Here is a 17,876-nt window from a genome sequence, read left to right on the forward strand (position 1 = left end):
TACTACTACTACAAGGACAATTAAGAATGGTTCGAATCTGTGAGAATTCAAAACTTGATGAACCAGACACTGAAGTATGTTACAAAACAGAAAAGATTGCTAGTCTGAAAAATACATGCTTGCAGCTTATTTATAACACTTTTCATTAAATCAAATTTCAAAATAGAATGGGAACAGTCCCCTCACACACCAAGTTGAAAAGCTCCTCAATTACTTCTAAAGTCTATAGCTCCAGATATATATGCTTTGGTATGAAAAATTGCAGTAGCTACAAAACAGATTTTAAAAGGTTCATTATTCCAACAACAGCTAACAGCAATACTAGACGTATTCACCCCATCAGCTTGATTCTGCACACAACCCAACTCCACTTCCCTTCTGCTGGGAGAGGACCCTCAGCATGAGGGGGAACACGCCTTTTGTCCAGAGGTTTTGCTGTCTTCTGTCTCAGTGCTAGCACCCATGCACCATCCCACCCTCAAACCTGCCCTCCCACTAGCCACCCAACAGACACTGCCTGCCCTGCCCTTTTTCTCATCTCACAAAGTCCAAAAATCTTAGGTGCACTCTGCTGGCTCTCCCCTACCCAGGCTGAGGCAAGTGCTGGGCTCTTTTTCCCCCTACTGTGCTTGAGCAGACTCTGTTCTCTGTACTTCAAAAGTGGCGTAAGTTGCAACTGGGGTAGCATCCAGACCACAGCAACTGCAGTCTCATATCACTTCCTCAGGTCATGCTGACCATAATGTGGTGCAAACAGCAGCAGCTGCACAGAGCTCCAGCACCTCCTTTTTCAGATACCCACCACAGCCTGAAGAAAGCATTTTTGTGAACCACTTATTGGTACTGCACAATGAGTGTCACAGCACTTCCAACGTTCTGTAATAATTGATAGTTTTTTATTGGAGGCAGGGACCTATTTTTAGATTTAGCTGTCATGAAACATATAAACAGAGCAAGTTAGAAGGTGCGTCCTGGGTCATCTAATCTGACCCCCGGTTCCGGCCAGCTCTGCTCATGACATGCCTACCATGAAACCCAATGTCCCTCTGGTTTGGTATTTTTATTTCTTAACATTCCATTATCTCATTATTTTAAGAATTTGTCTTTTCTTTTGACTAAACTTAATTTAAAAAAAGTTTAAGTTCGCAAATGTGTTGGTAAGCAGGCTATAAGGGGTAAGGAATAGCCTAGTAACTTCTAATGCATTTGTTTGCAAGTTGTTGTACCTTAAAGCTCAAGGATGTGCAACTACTCAGAACCATATCATTTACTTACAAAACAACCTCTACATGTCCTTTCTCCTACTGCTATTGGAAGGAGTAGGCAGCCAAATCATTATTTGGAAGTAATGCCTTTTCAATGTTAGCCATAGTTCACATGAACTGGATCCCACTGCAAGTTAAGGAAGAAAAAGTTCCACAAGTGAGAGGAGAGCACATGAGTCTACAGTATGCAACTTTTATGGGTTATGAATTAAACAAGATGAGGAAAGCAAAAAAAGGAGTGGTGGAAAAGACAAGGATAATAAGGGATGGATGTGTATAATTGCAGTTACACATACTCAGTTAATGGCTATTTTTGAATCAGCATTTGGATCACCATCTCTGTTGTCATTACTTTCCAACTTTACTACTACTGCACTGCAACTAAAAAAGATTGCATAAGAATTCATTTGGAAGCAAAGCCATAGATAAATGTTTAATCCAGCTTCTCATGCCAATCCTACAGCTGCCCAGTACTTTCAAAATGAAGTAGCACCAAAGATTTAAAAAAAGGAAATCAAAGCTGAATAGAGTTAAAATAGTGCACATTTATTTACAGATCCCATTTTATATTTAACAATCACTCCATGAAGTCTATCAGGAAAAAAACTAGTAATTTGCTTTGGGCTACCCAGAGAGTGTGCTAAACAGGGAGCTGAAGTCAGAGTCTGCTTAACTTCCTTGTTCCAGAGTATCATACAGTTTCTCAGTGCTAGAAACCTCTACCCCACTCTTACAGCAAGCTTCAATGCAAAGTTTCAATTGTCTATGATACAAGACAGCCACAGCATCTCAATTAAGTACTTCTGAAAACATCTTCTTTGACTTCGCAGATGATAAAAGATTTCTAAGTATAGAACTGCATAGTAATGACTATTTGTGTTAAATTGCACAGTGTGATCCAAAGACCATGAACTTGAAAGCAGCTTGCTGCAACCTTGGACACATTTACACAGGGGTAAGCTCTACTGAAAGGTTTTACTTGGGAAAAAATAATTTTTTCCCAAGTAAACAAGCCTATGATTAGCATGGGAGATGTCATTTACAGCCCAGATAAGAAGAAACACTACTCTAGAATGCTGAATAGATACAGAGCTAGTCAGGACTCTTGCACCTTTGAAGTTGTGTTGCATGACAAGGTACAGCTGCTGAAATTCATTCATATAAACTACTAAGCCCCATCATTTTTGCAACTTGTCTTCTTATATACCATTTTGCATATTTAGGGTTCTCACCACTTATTTTTAATCCCATGTTCTTAATAAGCAGAAGCTGTTTAATATTACATCTATGTTTAGGAGCAGCCAGACCTTCAGGGTTTAGCTAACCAGCCTGGTATGAAAGCTCTAAAATTCAAGCCTTTGGAGGAAATTTACAGTGTAATGGAAATCTATATTGCATCAGTATCCCTATTTAGCTCCCAAAATGTAATGAATGCATGGATATCAACAGCTCTTTAAAATATTTTAAATAGGAAAAGTACTATAAAATGAAGTATTTTATTCAGGGCTGGCAAATTCTGAAAACCAGTATCATTGTCAATATTCACAGAATATAGCAGCGTCAAGGAAAACCTCAATTCAATACTGAGGTATTGTTGTTGGGACAGGGCTCTTGAACTAAAAACAATTCTGCCCCCTTGCACCTACCAGCTAATACAGGAAAACCTCAGAAAACACTCTGAATCCTTCCCTATTCACAAAACAGGTGCACTAAAGCAAATTACATGAATGCCTATTGGAAACAAGATCCAGTCATTCCAGTCACAGGGCCCCTCATATGTCACTGTTATTCTTCATTTTGTCTTTTCTGTAAATGTGGTAAGTATGGTTTAAAAGGCTTCTGCGACAACCTGAAAATTTTTTTTCTGGAGTGTCATACAGAATATAGCAATACATTAAAAATACTAAAATAGCATTTAAAAGAATGTAACAGAAACATCAGTTTACACCATTTCAAGACTATTCCTGTGACCTATTCCACTCCCTTTCCAGCTCCACTCCTTCTATTATTTGTAGCTCTTGCATTGATTTCAGTTGAGCCCAGTCATGTCAACTAGCATTTGCAGCTCCCATTTATTTCCTGTAGACCTTCAAAGAACTCCCATTGTTCCCAATGGACATTCAGTCTTGTAATTCATTTTAATACATCGCCTAGAACTCCCTTCTCCCAGATCATATCGCTCATAGCTACCTACATAAGGCACATCGTCCTGGACAGCATTACCATCAATGTCCTCTTCTCCTGCAACAGCACTTGCAGGAGGAAGACAGCGAGCTCCCAAGACACCGATTCCCGCCCTACTCCCAACGAAGCCACATTCCTGCAGTTGCTGTAGGCCGAAGTCAGTTGACATCGACAACCCAGCATAACTGGTCGGCTGGTAATGACTGCATGCCAGGCCAAGAGCAGCTCCCCGGCACCTCTTGGCTAGTCGACACCGAACCCAGGTGCAGCGAAGCAGCAGGCTGCTCCCCGGCATTGTTTATGTCAATTACCCAGCCCAGCCGGCCTTCACTCTAGGGCTTAACGTCTCCCGGCGACACCGCAACCATCCTGCTCCCTAGCAGTCGCTCCTTTTCTAGGCGGAGTTAGGCCGGACTCTTCCTTACCCAGAAACGGCGGCTCGGCTGGGCGGCAGAAGCGGGCGAAGGGCTGCATCTCCGACCGGCAGGGAGGGAGGGCGGCAGGGAGGGAGGCACCTCCTCCAAGGGCGGGGCGGGGCGCAGCGCGTTGCAGCCGGCGACACCAACCTCCGCCTCTCGCCGCACCTGAGAATCGGGCCTTCCCCAGGCCATGTGACAAACAAAGACAGGGATCCCTGCCCTGGACAGAACATGCGCGCACTCCACCCCTCCCACAATCGGACGAAGAGTAGGAGGGCTATTCGGGGCTCTCCCGCGCTTCGGGGAGGCAAGGCCGGGGAATCGCCCTCTTTCAGGAAGCCTCCCCCTCCCCGTTCCACTAGTTCTTGTGCCTGATTTTCTGATGGTTGCTCCAGCGATGCCCATTTGCGAAGAGGCTTTTCGATTCGCAGGCCGAAATAAGAGGCCTGGACAAGAGAGTCATGCGTCAACCGGCTGCTAGGGCATTTCTAAACGACAAAGGCAGAGTACGCCTTTAGCAGATACAAGACTTTCACAGCTTATTCAAGCTTCACCGCCTTGCAAGCGAAAACTCGGACGGTATGTTCGTATAATGAATACGATTTTACTTATTCATATACTAAAACCCGTAGGAAAAAGTATATCGAAATACATTAACACATGAAGCTGCCTTACACTGAGCTCAGTCCTTGGTCCACACTGACTGGCATCTGCCCTCCAGGGTTTCTTTCCGTGTCCTACTTAGAGACGCTATTGATTGAATCTGGGATGCAAAGTGTATCTAGAGCTTTGGCCCTTCCCGGTGTGGAGATAAAAACTGATGCCTCCACCTACTTTCATTAAACGTTGTGGTAGGATAATACACTACTGCCCTGGTAAGGGAGAACTCTCACAATGCAGCATCAGTTGCACCCACTCACTTGGTCTCTGCAGTCTTAGTGCTTCATAGTCACACCTCCCTCACAGTAATTGACTACAACTTCTGAATTGCCAAACAATTTCAAGTGCAACATCATGCCTCACATTTCCAGTTTTATTCAATAGATTCCCTTAATTGAACTGAGAATTATTACATTTCTACACCAACAGCCAAAGCTCTCCTGCAGCACAGCCTTGACAGGTGTGAGCTAGATTATTTAATAAGCAAAGTTTGATTTTTCTTTTCAGAGCTTCTAGCCTCAGAGACTCATAAAGTCTAATGCTCATTCTACAAAAATGCATCTTACCTATGAAGAAAAATATAAATCCTGCAACAAGTAGTGCATAAGTATGATTTCATAACTTTAGCAGTAACAGTAACTTTAGTAAAGGTAAAGGTTTCCCCTTGACGTTAAGTCCAGTCATGCCTGACTCTAGGGGGCGGTGCTCATCTCCATTTCCTAGCCGAGGGAGCCAGCGTTTGTCGGCAGTCTCCGTGGTCATGTGGCCGGCATGACTAAACACCGAAGTGCACGAAACGCCGTTACCTGCCCACCAAAGTGGTACCTTTTTATCTACTTGCATCTGCATGCTTTTGAACTGCAAGGTTAGTAGTTCAAGCCAATAATCTATCTTTTAAGATCCAAAAAGTTGCAGTGCCCCACAAGTATGTAACACCTCAATTGTTTTGGTGCCTAAACACACACACACACACACACACACAGAACCCCAAGAGGGGAAAATAAAAATTGCATATGAATGTGTTCAACCTCAGGAATTATCCATGCTTCTGTAATGAATTCAAGTCCTCTACAACAAATGTTCACCATGTGAAAACCAAGTTAATGGAAAAGTAGTAGCAAGGGAGTTGAAGGAAACATCAAAACTGCAAAGGGATTTAATAGTGAAAATTCTGTACAACTGGTTTTCATAAATTTTGCCAAATTTCTCATCTTATGAATACCAGTAACAGTGCAGTCCTTTACATATCTATTGAGATGTCAATCTTGTTGAGTTCAGAGATGCTTACTCCCAGTAAGTACATGTAAGGCTGAAGTTTGAAATCACAACTGCTCAAGAGTTCCGAGCTATCTTGCTCTTTCAGGCAGAGCATAGGATAGGCAGGCTGTTCTGCATTCAGTACCCACCACCTAACCTGTACCCTACTAGCAAGAGCCAGGCAAAGCGAGAAAGAAACAATTTTACTTTTGGTTAACATTCAAAAAGCAGCAAGGCAATACTATGAGCATATGTAAGCTTGCTTACATTTCACTGGACAGGAAGGAAATCAGAAAATCACAGGGTACCAAGGCCTCTCCTCTACCCACCCACTAGCAATCCCTCTTTTTTCCCCTTTCACTCATCTCTTGACCTCATAACAACAGGTATCCACAGCAGCTGAGGGAACAGGAGGAGATCCAGCCATCAATCTTCTCTCCCCATATTTGTATCTCTCTTTCTATGAGCATGGAAGGGATCAATGGCACACAGGATTGTTTTCTAAGTATCCTGAGTTGCAACCCATACCTGATTATCTGGAGGTAAACCACACTGAACAGCCCAGAGAGCTTCAGCTATTGAGAAGTGAGATAAAATACTGAGTTCAGAGCAGTTTACTTCTGAGTTTGCAAGAGTAACTGTTCCTTTTCTGTTGAGAGGAAGAGTCTTCATGAGTGAATATTCCTGTTGCTATTCAGCCATGCTTAACAACGCTAAGAGCAAGCAATCCAACATTCAAAGCTAGTGGTGTTCTTAAACAGAGAGGAAATAAAGTTCAACTTTGTGGATGGGAAAAGGAGGAGCGAGCAAGCCTGATTACAGTGTTGCAAGGGAAGGCCTCATCACTTTAAACATAGTATCTATATAGTGACCTAATTTTAGTTTGATGCAGAAGAATATCCCAGCACATAATTGCTAAGTTTCAAAGCTTCTTCCCTATATTTCAACCTATCATTAAAATACAACCACATTCCAATGAAAGATTTTTCAGACAGTAATTGGTAGCCTACTTATAAGCATTAGAAATCTAATATAGTATCTGTATCAACAGATTAAAGCAAATGCCTCAGGTCCAGACCCAAAGAGTTATTTCTGATCTCAGTTACTCCTAAATAAGGGTAAGGAACACACCAGTAGATTGCAGGAATCTTTTAGAATTACCACCAAGCTGTAAAGAAGCTGCTGTTAGAAGCAATGCAGCCCATGAGTCTACTGTAGCAATACACAGGTAAAATATTTAAGTAAATCATTTTGAAATTGTTGTATGTTCTAAAGAGTGCTAAGAAACAAGTGTGTTCTGATATAATAGCTCCATTATGCTCTATGGACTTTCCAAGTTCTGGAATAAAGGGCACTTAGCAACCATAAAGAAAGCAGCTTTAAGAACAAGGAAGGTACCAAGGGAAAATGACTGATCAGATATAGCATTTTAATAGCTTATCCTCAGAACAGCTACATTCATATATATATATATATGTGTGTGTGTGTGTGTGTGTGTGTATATACACACACACCTCCTACTCTACAAAGGAGTCCTGACTTTCCTGGTAAAGAGGAAAATCAATGAACACATTGCATTATACTGGAGAAACACTTTCAGGTATCTCATACTCCTAATACAGTGGCATTTGGTTAGACACCGTGAGAATGGTGAACTAGATGGGTGTTTGTCTGCCCCAGCAGCATTTTTCATATGACAAACAACCTAGGTGTCTACTAATACTATGAAGAATACCACTGCAAGACAATGACTGTGCCAGCTCATATTATACAGGCCCAGCATCTGGGAAATTCTTATACCAGTAGCCTTCTTATATCTACATGGATGCTATCTTTCTGAGAGAATAACTTAGGGCAAGTCTGCTGTATTAAAGGTCCTCTGGAGGAAAAAACTACTCTCAGAAAAGCTGTTTCTACTGTACTGTACACTAGGGACAGCACGAAGTGCTTAGGGGCTCTTGGCCACTTGTTGTGCAGCCAACTCCTATCCTTCCTCTTACTGGGTTTGCCCCTTTTCACTCCCTTGTCTAAAGATAGGCAGTGAAAATTGTTGCTTGCCATCACCACCAAAAACCCATCCAAGCAATCAGATGGTGACAACCTGACAGAGGAAGAAAGCAAATGACCAATATGAAGAAGTAGTGGCAGCTCTTATCTGCTGTTGCTGCTCACTTGTTATTCCACCAAGCAGCACTGTTGACCAAGGACATGACTTACTGCTGCTTGATCATCTGCTCTCTTTTTAGCAGAAGCTACTAACAACTATCTCAACTGTCAATTTAGCAAGACATGCACAAGCATATCTTCCCTCTTGCTTTTTCAGCAGAGGTGGGAGATTGTGAATGCAAACTGTGGTACAGATATACCTGAAAGATTGGAGCCTGCACATCCAAGTGGGTGATGCAAATAGCAGCTTCTCCATCAGAAAAGCAAGGAGAGTCCTTGAGAACTGTCCACATCCCCCTGCTGATGCAAGTAATAATGCTGGCTAGGAAAAGGCACTGCTCCTTTTCAGAAGCAATAGCAGCTGCCCTAGTAGTCATCACAGTTCACTGGCAGACCACAGTAAGAAAACACGGGCTGCAGCTACCTCTGCATTAGAGATGTACATTATCAGGCTAGGCCACAACCAACCTCCCCTTAGACATATCCATTAGGCCACCATCCCTGTCTCTACACGGCAGCAGTAAAAAGGGATTCAACTCACACTCTCCTCCACCTAAGTGGACTTGTGAAGATTCCACTTCTTCCACCACAGAAACAGAAGAAAGTTGCAGCTCGCAAGAGAAGGGGCAGTCGGGCAAGGGTGAAAAGTAATTTTTAGTCACCATTACCCCTTGCGAGAAATACAGCTGCCCTCTATTGCTCAGTCACGTTTTCCCCCGTTCAGAACCGCTCATTCACTGCTTGCGGGCCGGCAAAGATGATCGATGGGCGTAAGAAACCGTTTCCAGTGTCTTACCTCCTAACCAGAGGAGCAGATGCGAGGAGAGATGCCTCCACTGGACAACACATTTTAAAAGCACTCTCAAACCCTGCAGCTGCCGCCGCCGCCGCCGCCGCCCACCCGCACAACAGAGATGGAGGGGCGAGGATGGAGAAGTGAGGCCTAGCTCCGTGCACAGCGCCTATGTCTGCGTTCCACTCAGTGAGCGGCAGAAAGCCTTCGGCCGCTACCCAACACCGCCGTTGCCTTAGGCCACCACTCCGGCGCCCGTGCTTCTTGGTCCCCGACGCCCCCACGGCGACAGACATTTGATTCAACGGGGGAGCACTTGTGCTTTCGAGAGGCAACCGAAGAATCGGGGCGGAAATACTAATCGGTCGGAGCCAGACCGCGCCACGGCAACGGCCTTTTCTCATACTCTGTACTTGCGTAGCGCTCACCGGCGCCTTCGCACACCCTCGAAGGTAATCCTTTACGAAGGGGCACTTACCTAGGCCAAGACTGGCCAAGCGGTAGGGTAAACCTTGGGCCGCTCCTTAGCGGGGTTTGAAATCACCAACGCAGGCCACACCTCCCAATATCCTTTGCCGCTGTTGGTTGCCGATAAGTCCGCCCTCTTTCCCAACCAGAAAATTTATTGGGTAGTTTGAATCCGGCAGCTGCGGGCGCGTTTTTATGAGAGGGGAGTGACTTCTCGTGCCCGCCCGACCGAGGGCTTCTGTCCCTTGGAGCAGGTGCTTTCAGGTCTCCGAGGCCGCCTCTTTAATCCGACCCGGAAGTTGTCGCGCCCTACCGCTTTGTGTTAGCAGAGAGCACAGAAAACCGGAGCAGGGCGAGGCGTACCCGAGCAGTGTTTAGTTCCTCACGGCCACTTTATGATGGCCGCCTTTCCCACGCTTTTTCCTGACACGGTATGTAGGCTTTTAGGTGTCGCGTCAAAGGCACACATTCAGGCGATGCAGTGTTTCTGACATGGAGGTGGCATAGTAAGAAACGCTTTACCCCTTGTTTCTAGCCAGTTGGACGTGGGAGTGGTGCTTGTTTGAAAGCCCAGTGATAAGGGCAAGATACTCATTTATAATTAAAATTTCCTTGTTCAACAGTTTGTAAGAACATTAGATGTACCAGAAGCTGGATGGGTGCAGGATGCTGACTTCCAGACCATAAACATTCTACCAGCAGAAGCCAATACACCCGAAAACTCAAGCATTGCTGGAAAAAAGAATGGGAGATCATTTGAGGCAGAAAAATATGATTTTGGAAAAGTGGGATTTCACACACCCCCTCACCCTGCCTTGAAACTTGCAAGCCATCTTTAAACAAGCATTGTGAGAACAAATTATAACCTGGCTAAATTGCTTATTCCAAAATTCATTATGCCCCCAAAGAAGTATCTCTCGTGGGGGGGAATAGGCTTAGTACTCGAAAACACTGAGTGCATGAGCCCACTCTATACATTTTTACTGGAATTTTTATTTGGAATGGGGATGCTCTCAAACATTAAGAACATAAGGTCCTTGCAGGATCAGACCAAAGAACAGCATTCTGTTCACATAATTACTGGCAAGCACCTGAGGAAAACCCGCCTGTAGGACATGAGTACAATAGATTGTTCCTAGTCATGTTCCTCTGTAACTGGTATATATTGCCATACTGCCTCCAATACTGGAGTAAATAGTAATAATTGATAGCCATATCCTCCATGAATGTGTCTAATCCCCTAATTCATTCACACTTGGTGACCATCACTCCATCTTGCTGAAGTGAATTCCGTAGTTTGATTATGTATTGTGTGAATTAGTACTTCCCTTAATCTGTCCTGAATCTTTCCATTAGCCTCACAGGATGACAGTAGGTTCCAGGATTATGAGAAAGGGAGAAAAGTTTTTCCCTGTCCACTTTCTCCACATCATGCATAATTTTGTACACCTCTTATTATGTCATCCCTTGCTTGCCTTTTTCCCCCTAAGCTAAACATCCCAAAGCATTCCCCATAAGAGAGTTGATGTGGCTGCTGATAATTTTGGTTGAGCTTTTTCATTCTTTCACAAAGCAGAAAGCTGACTCAATCTACTAATTTTAGTTTAACTTTTCCTACACTCATCCGACTGGTTCAGACTGTAATGGGGCAGCTTAGTTCAGCTGCCTTTCCTTTCTTCTGTGTGGTCCTCCATTGCCTTCATGCATGCCCACACGTATTCAAAATTCGAGCTGTTCTGAGCAAAAGCAATAAATAAAAAAGGAAGAACGTGAAATAGAGTACAGGAGAGTTCTCTTCCCCCGCACGCCAAATTATGAGTGAAGAAAAAAAGAAGGGAGAGGGCATTGTTGGGCAATGCAGTGAAATGGGAGGGGCAAATTTATAAAAGAGCCCAAGCCTAAACACAACCTCTTATTGTCCTCTCGTCGCCAGAGAGACTTTCCAGCAGTCTTTCCCGTCCAATCCTTTCTGCCCTCCTCGGGTCTGCAGAGCTTAGAGTGGCGATTCGGGTGACCAATGGAAATTCGCAAAAGGCCAACCCTTGCTATGCAGCAGCCAATCAAGAGACAAAAGGCTGGGCTTCCATGTTTTCGCATTAACCATTTCCGTGTCTGCTACAGCCGTGTTAACAACATTACAAAAGAGTTGCTTAATTTGAAATTAAAAGGACTACCACCCGCACTATTACAAGGTCCGCGGTTCTTTCAGTGTAGGACACAGAAAATCAGATATGTCTTAACCCAGTGGTGACAATGGGAGGCTATGCTAAGGGCCTACCTAGTTTTACAAGAGGAGAGAAGAAGGGAAGCGGGCCTCCCCTCTTCTCTTATTTCTCCTACTTCAGTGATGACAATCAGGGTGCAGTCCCTCTCCAAGACTCCTGAGTAACTTAGTCATGGGATAAGAAAAGAACTTATGCACGAATTAACCGGGTTGCTCTGTGTTACTATTACTGGAAATTATTTTAAACTATATATAAAAATGTTAATGTCATTGTAATATTTATACACATATTGCTCAGATCTTATTATACTTACTGGCATATCATTATTACACCTAAATAATAAAAAGAACAGAAAGTAAAGAGCAGAAATAAATGGACTGTTCTCAAACATGAATATTGTAAACACTGGAGCCTCCAAAACCTTTGCATTGCAATTTGTGTTTTAAATTTCTTCGTAAAGTTGTACACTTGAGGGAGATGGGAATGTGTGACTCAGCTGGTAGTCCTGGCTGTTTTCAGCAGCCTTTGGTACTGTTGTTGTTAGTCATGAAGTCGTGTCTGACCCATCGTGACCCCATGGACAACATTCCTCCAGGCCTTTCTGTCCTCCACCATCCCCTGGAGTCCACTTAAGCTCACACCAACTGCTTCAGTGACTCCATCTAGCCAACTCATTCTCTGCCATCCCCTTCTTCTTTTGCCATCTATTGTTCCCAGCATTAGGCTCTTCTCCAGGGAGTTCTTCCTTCTCATTAGGTGGCCAAAGTATTTGAGTTTCATCTTCAGTATGTGGCCTTCTAAAGAGCAGTCAGGATTGATCTCCTCTAGGACTGGCCGGTTTGATCACCTTGCGGTCCAAGGGACTCGCAGGAGTCTCCTCCAGCACCACAATTCAAAAGACTCAATTCTTCGGCGTTCAGCCTTTCTTATGGTCCAGCTTTCACAGCCATACATTGTAACTGGGAAAACCATAGCCTTGACTATGCACTTTTGTTGGCAGCATGATGTCTCTGCTTTTTAGTATGTTGTCTCGATTTGCCATAGCTTTCCACCCCAGGAGCAAGCGTCTTTTAATTTCTTGGCTGCAGTTCCCGTCTGCGGTGATCTTGAAGCCCAGGAAAATAAAATCTGTACCTACCTCCATTTCTTCCCCATCTATTTGCCAGGAAGTGAGAGAACCAGATGCCATGATCTTAGTTTTCTTAATGTTGAGTTTCAAACCAACTTTTGCGCTCTCCTCCTTCACCTGCATCAAGAGGCTCTTTAGTTCCTTTTCACTTTCTGCCATTAGAGTGGTATCATCTGCATATCTGAGGTTGTTGATATTTCTCCCAGCAATCTTAATTCCAACTAGTGATTCATCTAGCCCCGCTTTCTCATGATGTGCTCTACATATAAGTTAAATAGGCGGGGCAACAGCATACAGCCTTGCCGAACTCCTTTCTCAATTTTGAACCAATCAGTGGTTCCGTGTCCAGTTCTCACTGTTGCTTCTTGACTCGCATATAGGTTTCTCAAGAGACAAATAAGATGGTCTGGTACTCCCATCTCTTTAAGAACTTGCCACAATTTGTTGTGATCCACACAATCAAAGGCTTTAGCATAGTCAATGAAGCAGAAGTTGATATTTTTCTGGAACTCCCTAGCTTTCTCCATGATCCAGCATATGTTGGCAATTTGATCTCTAGTTCCTCTGCCTCTTTGAAATCCTGCATGTACTTCTGGTAGTTCTCGGTCCACATACTGCTGGAGCCTAGCTTGTAGAATTTTGAGCATCACTTTGCTAGCATGTGAAATTCTTTGAACATTCTTTGGCATTGCCCTTCTTTGGGATCGGAATGTAAACTGACCTTTTCCAATCCTATGGCCACTGTTGAGTTTTCCAAATTTGCTGGCATATTGAGTGTAGCACTTTTACTGCATTGTCTTTCAAGATTTTGAATAGCTCAGCTGGAATATTGTCTCCTCCACTAGCTTTGTTGTTGTTCAGACTTCCTAAAGCCCATTTGACTTCACATTCTAGGATGTCTGGTTCGAGGTCAGTGACCACCCCATCGTGGTTATCAGGGACGTTAAGCTCTTTCTTGTATAGTTCTTCTGTGTAATCTTGCCACCTCTTCTTAATCTCTTCTGCCTCTGTTAGGTCCCTGCCATTTTGGTCCTTTATCATGCCCATCTTTGCATGAAATGTTCCCTTCATATCTCCAATTTTCTTGAAGAGATCTCTGGTTCTCCCTATTCTATTGTTTTCTTCTATTTCTTTGCACTGTTCATTTAAGAAGGCATTCTTATCTCTTCTAGCTATTCTCTGGAATTCTGCATTCAGTTGGGTGTATCTTTCTCTTTCTCCCTTGCCTTTTGCTTCCCTTCTTTCCTCAGCTATTTGTAAAGCTTCCTCAGACAGCCATTTTGCTTCCTTACATTTCTTTTTCTTTGGGATGGTTTTAGTTGCTACATCTTGTACAATGTTGCAAACCTCTGTCCACAGTTCTTCAGGCACTCTATCAGATCTAATTCCTTAAATCTATTTGTCACCTCTACTGTATATTCATCAGGGATATGATTTAGGTCATCCCTGAGTGGCCTAGTGCTTTTCCCTACTTTCTTCAACTTAAGCCTAAATTTTGCAACCAGAAGCTCATGATCTGAGCCACAGTCAGCTCCTGGTCTAGTTTTTACTGACTGTATACAGCTTCTCCATCTTTGGCTGCAGAGCACATAGTTAATCTGATTTCTGTGTTGACCATCTGGTGATGTTCATGTGTAGAGTCGTCTCTTGGGTTGTTGGAAAAGAGTGTTTGCTATGACCATCAAATTCGCTTGACAAAATTTTACCAGCCTGTGCCCTGCTTCATTTTGTACTCCAAGGACAAACTTGCTTATTATTCCGGTTATCTTTTGGCTTCCTACTTTAGCATTCCAATCCTTCATGATGATAAGGACGTCATTTTTGGGTGTTAATTCTAGAAGGTGTTGTAGGCCTTCACAGAACCGGTCAACTTCAGCCTCTTCAGCACCAGTGGTTGGGGCATAGACTTGGACTACTGTGATGCTGAATGGTTTGCCTTGGATTTGAACTGAGATCATTCTGTCATTTTGGAGATTGTATCCCAGTACTGCTTTTCCTACTCTGTTATTGACTATGAAGGCTACTCCATTTCTTCTGAGGGTTTCTTGCCCGCAGTAGTATACCCAATGGTCATCTGAATTAAATTCACCCATTCCTGTCCATTTTAGTTCACTGATTCCTAAGAGGTAGATGTTCAGTCTTGTCATGTCTTGTTTGACCACATCCAGCTTGCCTTGATTCATGGATCTTACATTCCAGGTTCCTATGCAGTATAGATCTTTACAGCATCGGACTCTCCTTTCACCACCAGATACATCAGCAACTGAGTGTCCTTTCAGCTTTGACCCAGTCGCTTCATTCTTTCTGGCACTACTAGTACTAGCCCTCTGCTCTTCCCCAGTAGCATATTGGACACCTTCCGACCTGAGGGGCTCATCTTCTGGCGTCATATCTTTTTGCCTTTTGGTACTGTCCATGGGGTTTTCATGGCAAAGATACTGGAGTGGGTTGCCATTTCCTTCTCCAGTGGATCACGTTTTTTCAGAGCTCTCTGCTATGACCTGTCTGTCTTGGGTGGCCCTGCACGGCATTGCTCATAGCTTCATTGAGCTATGCAAGCCCCTTTGCCACGACAAGGCAGTGATCCATGAAGAAGCCTTTGGTACTATCAACAGTGATATCCTTCTGGGGTGGCTGGCAGAGTTGGGAGTGGAGGACACTGCACTGAAGGTGGTGCTTGGGGTATATTATTTGCCACTTGGACTTTCCACTATGTGGTTCCTCAGGGGTTGGTCGTATCCTCCATGAATGAAACTGCTGAGTGTAGTCATCCAGAATTTCGGAGTGCATTGTCATAAATATGCGGCGACATGGATGACCTGCATCTCTACTTCTCATTTTCATCTTCAGCAGGTGAGTCAGTTCCCTTCCACAAGGATGGGCTAACAAACTGAAGCTCAATCCAGACACAACTGAGATGCTGTTTGTGGACAGTCTTGACTGGATAGAAGGAATTCAACCTGTTCTGGATGGGGTCACATTCACCTTGAAGGAGCAGGTTTGCAGCATGTGGATTCTCTGTGAGCCATCTTTGTCATTCAAAGCCCAGGTGACTTCAGTGGCATGGAGTGCCTTCGACCAGCAATGGCTAGTGGGCCAGCTATTTCCTTAAGGATAGCCAAATTACAGTAATCTATACTCTGGTAATCTCCGAACTAGATTACTGCAATGCACTTCATGTGAGGCTGCCTTTGAAGGCTGTTCACAAGCTGTAGCTTGTGCAAAATGCAACAATCAAATTAATAACAGGGATTAGATGGTCCAAACATATAACATCAATTCTGGCCTGCTTGCATTGGCTGTTTATATGTTTCTGAGCTCAATTTAAGATGCTGGTTTTAACCTATGAAGCCTTCCCTGGCTTGGGACCAAAATACTTGATGGAATGCCACTTTTAACTGCAAACAACGTGAACACTGCAATCAAGATTTGGGGCCCACCTTCGACTGATGCTTTAGAGCAGGGGTCCTCAAACTTTTCCACCAGGGGGCCAGTTGAAAGCTGCCAGTGCTGGGCACGGGCTGGAAAGGTGGTGCTGGCAGTGCACATGGGCTGGCAGCGGCTTGCTTGCTTGGAGATCGTTTTCCCCAAGCGAGCAAATCGCTGCCTCCAAGTGTGGGGCGAGGTAGGCGCACGCACTACAGGTCCAAATGGGCATGGCAGGCCAGATAAATGGGCGTAGTGAGCTGGATCCGGCCCCCGGGCTGTAGTTTGAAGACTCATGCCTTAGAGAGAGGCCTGTTTGGTGGCAGACAAGCAGAAGGGCCTTTTCAGTGGTGCTTCCTCCCCACCCCATTACGGAAGAAGCTCACCATCGAGGCTCACCCACTGACTTTTCTAGTGCCAAGTTCAGGTTGTCCTAGAGTATAGTCTTAAATGCCTTCGAGGTCATTTAATTAGTTTAATATTATATTGGCTGGTCATGTTAGCTGTTTAAACAGATCTTATGATTTAATTTGTAGAAGCTGTAGTAGCGTTTTATATTTGTTTTAAATTTGGCTTTTAAATGCTGTAAGGTAAGTTTTATGTTTTTATTGTTGCTTGTATTTTATACTGTATTTCATTCATTGTTGTAAATTGTCCAGAGAGCTGTGGGTATTGGGCAGCACAGAAATAATAAAAATATTAATAATAAAATCAATAATAAATGGTCTAGAGATGTGTGTGAACAAGGAGGTGGTTAGGTTTGCTGATATCACCAACTTATCTATGCTGGTTGAAACAAAAAGTTACAATGAGGAGTTTCAAATGCATTTCTTCAAATGGGAAGCAAACATTAAAATTCAAACTGTCATTCAGTATAAGCAAGTATAATGTGTAAATGCATTAGGCAAAAAGTTCCACATATCTGTATTGTTATGCCTTTATTAGGCCTGCTAAAGGATTACCAAAAAATGTGCAAACTTTCAAGATCCTCAGAACTCTCCTTCAGGCTATATGTTATTAAAGGCATGTGCTTTGCATTTTGAAATTCATAGGTGGACCAATAGTTATCAAAGCTAATTTGGCAATTCTGAAAGGACAACAAAATAGCCTGTTTGAAAGAGACACACTGACCATTCAGTCACAGCTTGCCTAATTGTATTGATCATCTGCTGAGCATAGTGACATTTCTAATTTCACATGAAGATGATCAGGCTGTGCAAATTACAAGTCAAAAGCTTTAGGATTTAATTTTGTATATTTTAAAAAAATCTTACTGACAAACCTGTTAAGTTTCAAACCTTGTTGTAAGATCACCTTAGGTAGCACTTGTGTAACAGCTTTCCTCAACTGTGGGTTCCTAGACTGCAACTATGATCAGCTCCACTCAGCATAAGCATTTGTCAGGGATGGAACTGTAGTCCAACAACTTGAAGGCCTAATGTTGGGAAGTCATTGGAGTAACATAATGATGCACTTACTTATTTTAAACTGAACCCTCTTCAGGATAAGGCAGCATGGTACAGATGGGCATTATTCTATTCCCAAGCCTTAGCAGTATCTTAGAGGCCTCAATACATTCAACTTTCAGCTTCAGCCTATGTTAAAGGTGATGTCTGCAGGTGAAAAGGCAGTCTTCAAGAGTATTTGGCGGTGATCATCAAATGGTTTAAGTAAAGTGGCTTGGGAATTGTGGCCTTGATTCTATGATAGGGAGTTCATTTTGTTATCCCCTAGAAGGTAGGTGTAGCTTATCAGCTGAGGGAAATTGCTTAAAACAGAATGAATACAGCTGTTTTCTTTAGCCAGATTGTGAATGATATGAAGATACACAAGAACAATGAGCCTTTTTAGGCAAACTAGAATGTACCATTGCCAACCCTACAG

At 43.4% G+C, this 17,876-nt stretch overlaps 1 protein-coding gene across 4 annotated transcripts in view; it reads right to left on the reverse strand.

The window, feature by feature from the left end:
- Nucleotides 1-9,340, reverse strand: part of CKAP5 (cytoskeleton associated protein 5) — a 77,750-nt gene extending 68,410 nt beyond the window's left edge. Inside the window, exon 1 of one of the 4 annotated variants that reach the window (XM_044435809.1) lies at nucleotides 9,223-9,340. The gene's annotated coding sequence lies outside the window, so the exon portion shown is untranslated. Of the gene's footprint in view, nucleotides 1-1,275; nucleotides 1,296-3,760; nucleotides 3,780-3,874; nucleotides 3,978-9,222 lie in introns of those variants that run through there. The other 3 variants (XM_044435810.1, XM_044435812.1, XM_044435811.1) reach the window with 3 other exon arrangements.
- Nucleotides 9,341-17,876: the final 8,536 nt, after the last annotated feature.

Source organism: Varanus komodoensis, unplaced genomic scaffold (assembly GCF_004798865.1).
Source record: "Varanus komodoensis strain SLA01 unplaced genomic scaffold, ASM479886v1 scaffold3, whole genome shotgun sequence".
Taxonomy (NCBI): Eukaryota; Metazoa; Chordata; class Lepidosauria; order Squamata; family Varanidae; genus Varanus; species Varanus komodoensis.